General features: G+C 50.8%; 1 long non-coding RNA gene across 1 annotated transcript; it reads left to right on the plus strand.

Annotated features, from left to right (window-relative positions):
• Positions 1-5,011: 5,011 nt before the first annotated feature.
• On the plus strand, positions 5,012-7,572 carry LOC109377644 (uncharacterized). Its single transcript, XR_002122909.1, has 3 exons — positions 5,012-5,074; positions 6,585-6,677; positions 7,527-7,572. It is a non-coding gene; the product is annotated as an uncharacterized LOC109377644 (long non-coding RNA).
• The last annotated feature ends 10 nt before the right edge of the window (positions 7,573-7,582 follow it).

The following is a 7,582-nucleotide window of genomic DNA, read 5'->3' on the forward strand; positions in this document are numbered from 1 at the left end:
CCTCCCACCCTCCATGTGCAGACCTGACCTGTCACTGACCTCCTTACAGTTTCGCAGGGCTCCCCATTGTCCTCGGAAGTTCCCTTCTCCCTCTCCTCTTCCCCTTCCCAATTCTTAAATGTCAGGGTGCTCCCTGGGGTCCTTCTTCCCTCAATGTCCTCTCCTGTGTGACTTTGTTACTTCCTCTACACCAGCGGTTCTCAACCTTCCTAATGCTGGACCCCTTAATACAGTTCCTCATGTTGTGGTCACCCCCAACCATAAAATTATTTTCGTTGCTACTCTATAACTAATTTTGCTACTGTTTTGAATCGTAATGTAAATATCTTTTTGTTTTCCGATGGTCTTAGGTGACCCCTGTGAAAGGGTCATTCGACCCCCAAAGGGGTCGCGACCCACAGGTTGAGAACCGCTGCTCTACACTAACTCACGCTCTGGCCCTGTGCAGATGGGGTAAACTGAGGCTTCTCCAGACCGCCAGATAAATTCAGGGTGTTCTGTGCAGCAACTCCAGGTGGGCTGGGGCTGGGGCTGGGGCAAGTCCCCTCAGCCGAGTCAGGTCAGGGCATTCATTCCCAAGGAATAAATCCAAGTCCTACAAATGGGAAGCCCAGGAATGCCTCCCGGCGACCACATGGGGTCTGAGAAAGAGGTTGTCTGTGCTGGGGTGAGTTGTGTGTGAGTTTAGACAGACTAGAGAAAAACCCAGCCATAGTCTGGGCTGTGGGTTCCTGTTCCGTTTTGTCACTGCTTCTACTGTCCCCTGGACCGGGAAGTGGGAGTGGAGGGGTAGGGTGGAAGGGAGATGAGGGGGCAGAGCTGGTGTCCTCTTCAGAGGCTGAAGTCCCTGATGGGATTTTTGGTAGCTAAGACCTGGGATTTGATGATTTTAAAGGGAAGGGGGAAGGTGTTAGGAAAGGGGTCGGAGGTATGGGGCAAGGGAAGGGTATATAGCCACAGGATGCTAGGGAGAGCGGATGGAAGGAGGGGGGCGGGGAGCCACGTGGTGGTGGTGGGGGGCGCTACAAGCCCCGTTCCCCCCCCCCCGGGAGTGAGGGCTCCTCTCTGAGCCCTGCCAACCAGAGGTAACCATACCCCATACCATCTCCACACCCACTCAGCCCCCTTGGGGAAAACAGGGCTGTGGCCATCGGGACAGCAGAGAAGGGTCCCTCCGCCTTTCCTGGTGGCAGGAGCCCTGTGGCTCTGGGTCTGGGGAGGATACAGAAGCGTGGCCACTTGACTGATGCCACCTCGCCACAGACCAGCGCCAGCTTTGACACGCATGTGTATCCTTACGCCTGCTAGACAGATGCCCCACAGACACTTCAGATGCTACTGTCCCAAGGGAGACGGGGGCTCCTCCTGGGTGCTCCTCCCACCTTAGTAAATGGCGCCACCATCTGCCCAGTCACACAACCAGTAACTCAAGTCCCCTTTCCCCAGGCTCCCCTGCAAAGCCCTTTGCCTTGCCTCTTCCACAGCTCGGAGCCCCTGCCCCACCCCAGACATGGGCCCCACAGCAGGCCCTTAAAGGTCTCCCTCCTCCAAACCAATCTGTGCTTGACAAACAAAACATCAGGACAGTGGTTGCCTCTGGGAGGTGGTAGCCGCAGGGATGGGTCAGAAAGGGGCATGTGGGAACTTTGGGGGATGATGAGAATGTTCTATATCCTGACAGGGGGTTGGGTGACACAAGCGTATGAGTCTGTCAAAACTCAGCAAATATACACTTCAGACATGTGCGTTTCATTGGGTGGAAATTCTACATCAAAAGAGAAAAAATGCAAATATTGAATTCTCGTTAAGGACATCATGCTGAAGTGTTTAGGGGGAAGTGGTCCACGGGAGTCTGCCATTTACTTTGAAATGCCATAAAAATAAGAAAGATTGATGGATGCATGGAGGGGTGGCTAGACATGTGATAAGACAAGCAAAGTGGCAGTGGTAGAATTTAGGTGGTGGGTATATAGTGTTCACTCAGAAATTCTTTCAACTTTGCTGCATGTATGCAAATGTATATAAGATATTGGGGAGAAATGTCTCCTGCCCCTAGACTTGTCCCCTTCATTACGGTATCCCCATCGGCAACTAACATGGTGTTTCCAGGACAGCAAATCAAACCATTGCCTTCCCCTGCTTGAAATCCTTCAGTGGCTCCTGGGAGGAACCTCAACTTCTGTGCCTCCGCCCCAAGCTGTCCACATTGGCCTCTGTTTATTTCTCTGGCTGCATCTTCCGTCACACCCTCCCTTGCTTTTTCCACCGCAAAAAACACCAAAATGTTTGTACTTCCCTGCATATACCATGTTTCCTACAACTCCTGTAGCAGAAATTTCTATTATACTTTGCCTTCAATATACCTTCTTCCCTTCTTTCTAACTGGTCTCCCAATTTTTTTCAGTTTTAATTTCTTTTACGAAAACGTATTTATTTTTATTGAGATAACACTACTTAACAACATTATACAAGGTTCAGGTGTGCAACATTATAATTCGATATCTGTATATAGCATAGTGTACTCACCACCAAAAATCTAGTTTCCATCCGTCACCATATATTTGACCCCCTTTACCCATTTCACCCTCCTCCTCATCGCCTCCCCCTCTGTTGTCTGTAGCTATGAGTTTGTTTTCGTTTTGGTTAGAACTCCCCATTTTTATATGGGGATATGGCCATATGGAAATAAACACTACATTTCCCATCCTTCCTTGCGTAAAGGTGTGGCCCTGTGATGTGCAGTGAGAGGAAGTATTGGTTACAACTTCCTGAAAGTGTCCCCAGAAGTAAAGGGCACAACCTTCTTCACCCTTTTTGCCTTCCTGCTGGTTGGATGATGACATGATGGCTGGAGCTCAAGCAGTCATCTTGGATCAAGAGGTGGAGACCATGTGTGTAATATGGCAGAGCACTAAAGGAGATGGAGGCTGGGTCCCTGACGCTGTTTTGTACCATACCAGCCCTGGATCCCTACGTCTGGACTTCTATATGAAAGAGAATGAAATATTCTCTTGTTTAAGCCATATTGTTTTGGATTTTCTGTCATCCACAACCAAACCTAGTCCTAACACACCAACTTCCATGTCCTTAAATGTTTTGGTCCTTGTGCTTGGAGTACCCTTTCCTGACTTCGTTCCTAGCAAACCCCTATTGATCCTTCAAATTCCTACTCAGGCATCACCGTCTCCGTTACATGTTCCTTGATGGAATTAACCATTTTTTTTCTATAGGGCTCTTTTGTACCTCATATCACACTGAGCAATTATTGAGCACTTATTGTGTACGAGGCACAGTACATGCACTCCCTCTTTTAATCCTCACGATGATATTTAAGACAGGTAATTATTTTCAAGGTCCCCATTTTACAGATATAAAGACAAAAACCCTGGAAAGCGATGATGTTTTCCCTGGATCACAAAAGTAATACATGGTAGGGCCAAGCATCAAATCCAGGTGTCTGATTCCAAAGCCTTTGACCCTCTGCTTAACTGCCTCTCTTACTGTCCTTATCACAAAGTGCTGCCAGCATCTATTTACACATCCCTCCCTCCCATCGTCCCCTAAAGCTCAGGGACTGTGTGTGTTCACCTTGGCTGCCCAGAGCCCAGCACAAAGCCTGGCACCAGGTGAGTACGAGTGTTTGTGGAACTGAACTGTCCATTCTAAGTCTCCTTGACCTGGTTCTGACACTGGAGGGCCTTCCCAGGAGGTCTCACCTCCTCTAGCTCCCCTGTCCCCACGCATCCCTGTAGCCCTTGGGTTTTTGCACAGTTTGTTAGCTCTGTTTAGAAGAACCTTCAGGGCATTCCCTAATACTTTAAGAGCCAGCCCAGTGGTCACCTCGGCCAACAGGGCTTCTGCATGTAGACCTCAGCTGCCTTCTCACCCCCACCCTCCATAGCCCTTTGCTCAAATGCCTGGCTTTCCGAATCCCCTTGGGGTGTTTCCTCTACTTGACCTTGAGTTTCTTGAGAGGATGAACCATGGAATATTCATCTTTTAATAATTTGGAAAACTGGTCCTGATTGGTGCCATGCATATACTCGTACAGATGGAAAAAGACCCCAACGTGGCGGGCTAAGAAGGTGGGTGGGTGAGCAGAGGAGCCCAGGGGAAGAGGTCCTGAGCCAGAGATAGATGCTTTTCTCCTTGCCTCCACTAGATGGCAGCAGGGCCTCCCGATTGTTAGCCTTCTAACTGTCTTTGCCTTCACCTCCGGGAAGACCCCGGAAGTCTCAGTTCAATAAAATGAACTTTCAAAGAGCTTACTGACCTGGCTCTTTGTTAGGTGCTATCAGACAGATGAGAGGGGGGAGAGGAAGGATCCAAGAAGTTAGACCAGGTCCTAGCTGTGAAGCACAAACTCTGAAACCAAACTTCCCTCGATTTGAATTTGATGCTTGGCATTTCCTAGCTGTGTGACCTTGGGCAAGTTACTTAGCGTCTCTGTGCCTCAGTCTCCTCAGGTGTAAAATGAGGCTTATGAAAGAGTCCATTGAAAAGGGCTGCTGGGTGGGGCCGTGCCTCCCAAGTGCCGTAAGTAAAGTGAGTGTCTGGTCTTTCTATTCCTGCCTCTGAGGAAGCTCACAGGGTAGCAACAGGGAACTGAACCCTAAAGTAGAGAGAGGTGAAAAGGCTGCACCCAAGTAGGAGAACAGAGGGGAAAGCGGGCACACCTTCTGGGAAGAAGCGGAGGGGGCGATTCCTGGAGGGGGAGCTATTTCTGTGAGAGGGGCAAGGAGGGGAGGGGAACCCATGGTGTGGGGGTCGGGGGAGGCTGTGAACGTGGGGCTGGAGGAGCCCCTTCCAGGCTGGGGAGGAAAGCGGAACAAAGGGCAGGCTGTGTCCCCAGGCTACACACGTTGACTGGGGTTTTGGGATCTTGGTGTGTCCCTGCCAGCCCTCCTCCAGTAAAGCCCCTCTGGGCCTCCAGGGAGAGGAGGAGCCTTGCTGTGGAACTGTATTTTTAGTTCGCTGTGCCTCTCCCCAGCTGCTATAAGACACCTCTCCCCACCCCCAGCCCCGCTGCCTGGCTGGAGGCTCCACAGGACAGCTGGGGAGAAGGGGAGATGTGGTCAGTATGGTGGCTGCGAGGGGCCTGGGGAGGAGTGGGTGGTGGGCCCAAGTGAGGTCTGGGGCAAGCTTGGGGGTCCTGCCGCCCTGTCAAGGTCCTTGGGCAGGTCCTGTAGGCTCCAGGCCCTAGCCCTGCTCTGAGTCTGGCCTGGCCTGGTCCAGGAGGGCAGACTCTGCCAGGAAGGAGCAAATTGAGCTGGGGGCAGGCGGGAGGCACTGCCCAGGCTGGCATCCAAAGGGGTGGCTCCCAGGAGGAGGAGGAAGAGAGATGGTCAAGGTTGAGGGGACCTGTGGCTTTAAAGAGCCAAAATGCTCTCGTTCGTTTCATCTTCGGTCCCCCTCCATGTTAAAGCATGATCCCTCTGATTCACGGCAGGGTGGTGGGTGGGGGGGGGGGTGTGTGTGTGTGTGTGTGTGTGTGTGTGTGTGTGTGTGTGTGTGTGTGATGAGAGATGAGGGTTGCCAGACACTGAAGATCACAGAACCGGTCTTTCCCCCCAGACAGGCTCCTGGCTCACCTTGTCAGGAGAGGGGCTCAGGGAAAGTTCTGGGGATGTTTAGTGTGAACAAGAAAAGTCTAAGGTGAGCCTGCAGCTTCCCTCGTGTGAGTGACTCTGCTTGTCCTCTCATCCCCAAGGAGCTGGCAGAGCAAGGAGAAGCGAGTGAACATGACAAGGTGTATTTTGTGACACTATAAAGAAGGTCCTTTAAAGCTTTAAAGTAATGAGCTCTGCTCCTAGGAGCACCCAATAATTCTAGACTTCTCCATTTCTACCTTTCTATGATTCTGGAATTTAGAACCCCTGCCCCCAGAGTGGTGAAAGTTGAAGACTTTGGCATTCTAGAATTCTAATTCTGGGATCTCCAGACTCCAGAATTTGAAGGCTTGAGGATGATTCCACAAGTCTCAGCTTTTGGCATTCAACAGAATCTTGATATGTAAGGGAAAAGAGCAGGAGGCAGGTCCGACTTGGTGGGATCCAGTTTTGTCCCCTTGGGTGTCAAACTAACCCACCTCTGTGGGTGTGTGCATGTGAGTGTGTAAGGCTGCAAAACATTGTGCACGGAAAGGCAGCCTGGCTTTCCTTGCACCTCCAGCGTCCCTACCCTGGGGCATTTGAAGGCTGTCGCAAAGATAATTATAGCCCCCAAACAGAGCTGGCGACTCCAGGTATCCATAGCAACTGTTAAGTCATCCCTGTTCTGTTGTAGAGATGTGTTAGTACAAACAGATGTCGGTCCCTTGCTATTAGCTTAAATGGTAAAACTTAAAAGGTTCATCAACTTGAAAGCCACAGGTTTCCATGAGCGCACCAGTTAATGCAGGCGCCTGCCAAAGGGTGACAGCTTCATATTAAACACTTCAGCATCGGTAACGAGTTGATGAGATTTTAAATACTCGGGCTGTCCCCAGACAACTCAGAGGGCTGGAGATGGAAGAAAAGCTGTAGATTCGGATTGGGGCTCCAGCTCTGCTGCTTTCCAACCTCCAAATCTTTGTTTCCTTACAGCCCGATGGGATACTAATCAGCCCTCCCTTGCCATGCCACACGGCTGGGCAAGTGACAAGAAGTAAGGGCGGAAGCTGCTGAGACTCTGAGCAGGTCCTCTCAGGGTTGCTGTTCCTTTTGATCCTGGGCCTGGCACAGAGTGGACCCTCAGTTCCAGGCTGTTAACGAATGAACAAAGAAGTGAATGAATGAATGAATGAATGAATGAATGATGGCCCCCGGAAAAAAACCCCATGACATTTTTAGCGACTCATTTTGCTACTGCCTCTCCCACTGTTAACGTGGATGGGCTCAGCCTCCGGGGTTAAGACTCAAGTGTGACTCCTGGAGCACATTGTCAGGGACAGGTGCCTGACTTTTTTTGGCTGTAAGGAACCAGCTGACTCAAATAAATAGGATTCTTTGAAAGGATATGCAAGGGGTCATGTAGCAAGTGGCAGCTCATGGGAATCCTGAGTGGTAGTTGGGCTTTACATCAGAAAGGAGGGCATTCGAGACCAAAGGTTGCCCTGAGAGGCTCTAGGATTGGGGTCCTTACTCAGTGCTGGGCATGAAACTGCCTCTCTTTGACTCTGCATTTCCTACCTCCTGGTCAATTCTTGCCAAACGTTCCTGCTCCCATTTTGAAGAAGGGATCTTATTGAAGTGGCTAATAGACACTGGTTGTTGGACAGAGCCCTGCCCTTGGCCAACTCAGGCTGGGCGCCAGCCCCGGTCCAATCAGCTGAGTCTGGCAGTAGTTTGGGGGGAGAACATGACTGCTGATGCCAGCCCCTTAGTAAGAGCTGGGGCAGGGCAGTTACTTTTAGAAAGAGCTATCTACGTGAGGTAGCCATAACTGACACGTCTAATACAGACCCAAGACAGCCAGGACACTTGCTGATGCTTTCTGAGCCTCATGGTCCTCAGCGATCCAATGGGGTGATGCTCATGCGCTTGCAGGACCGTTAGATGAAGACTGGATGTACTCCTACCCAAGGAGGCACTTTGTAAACTGT

Source organism: Hipposideros armiger, unplaced genomic scaffold, assembly GCF_001890085.2.
Source record: "Hipposideros armiger isolate ML-2016 unplaced genomic scaffold, ASM189008v1 scaffold_1486, whole genome shotgun sequence".
In the NCBI taxonomy this organism is placed as follows: Eukaryota; Metazoa; Chordata; class Mammalia; order Chiroptera; family Hipposideridae; genus Hipposideros; species Hipposideros armiger.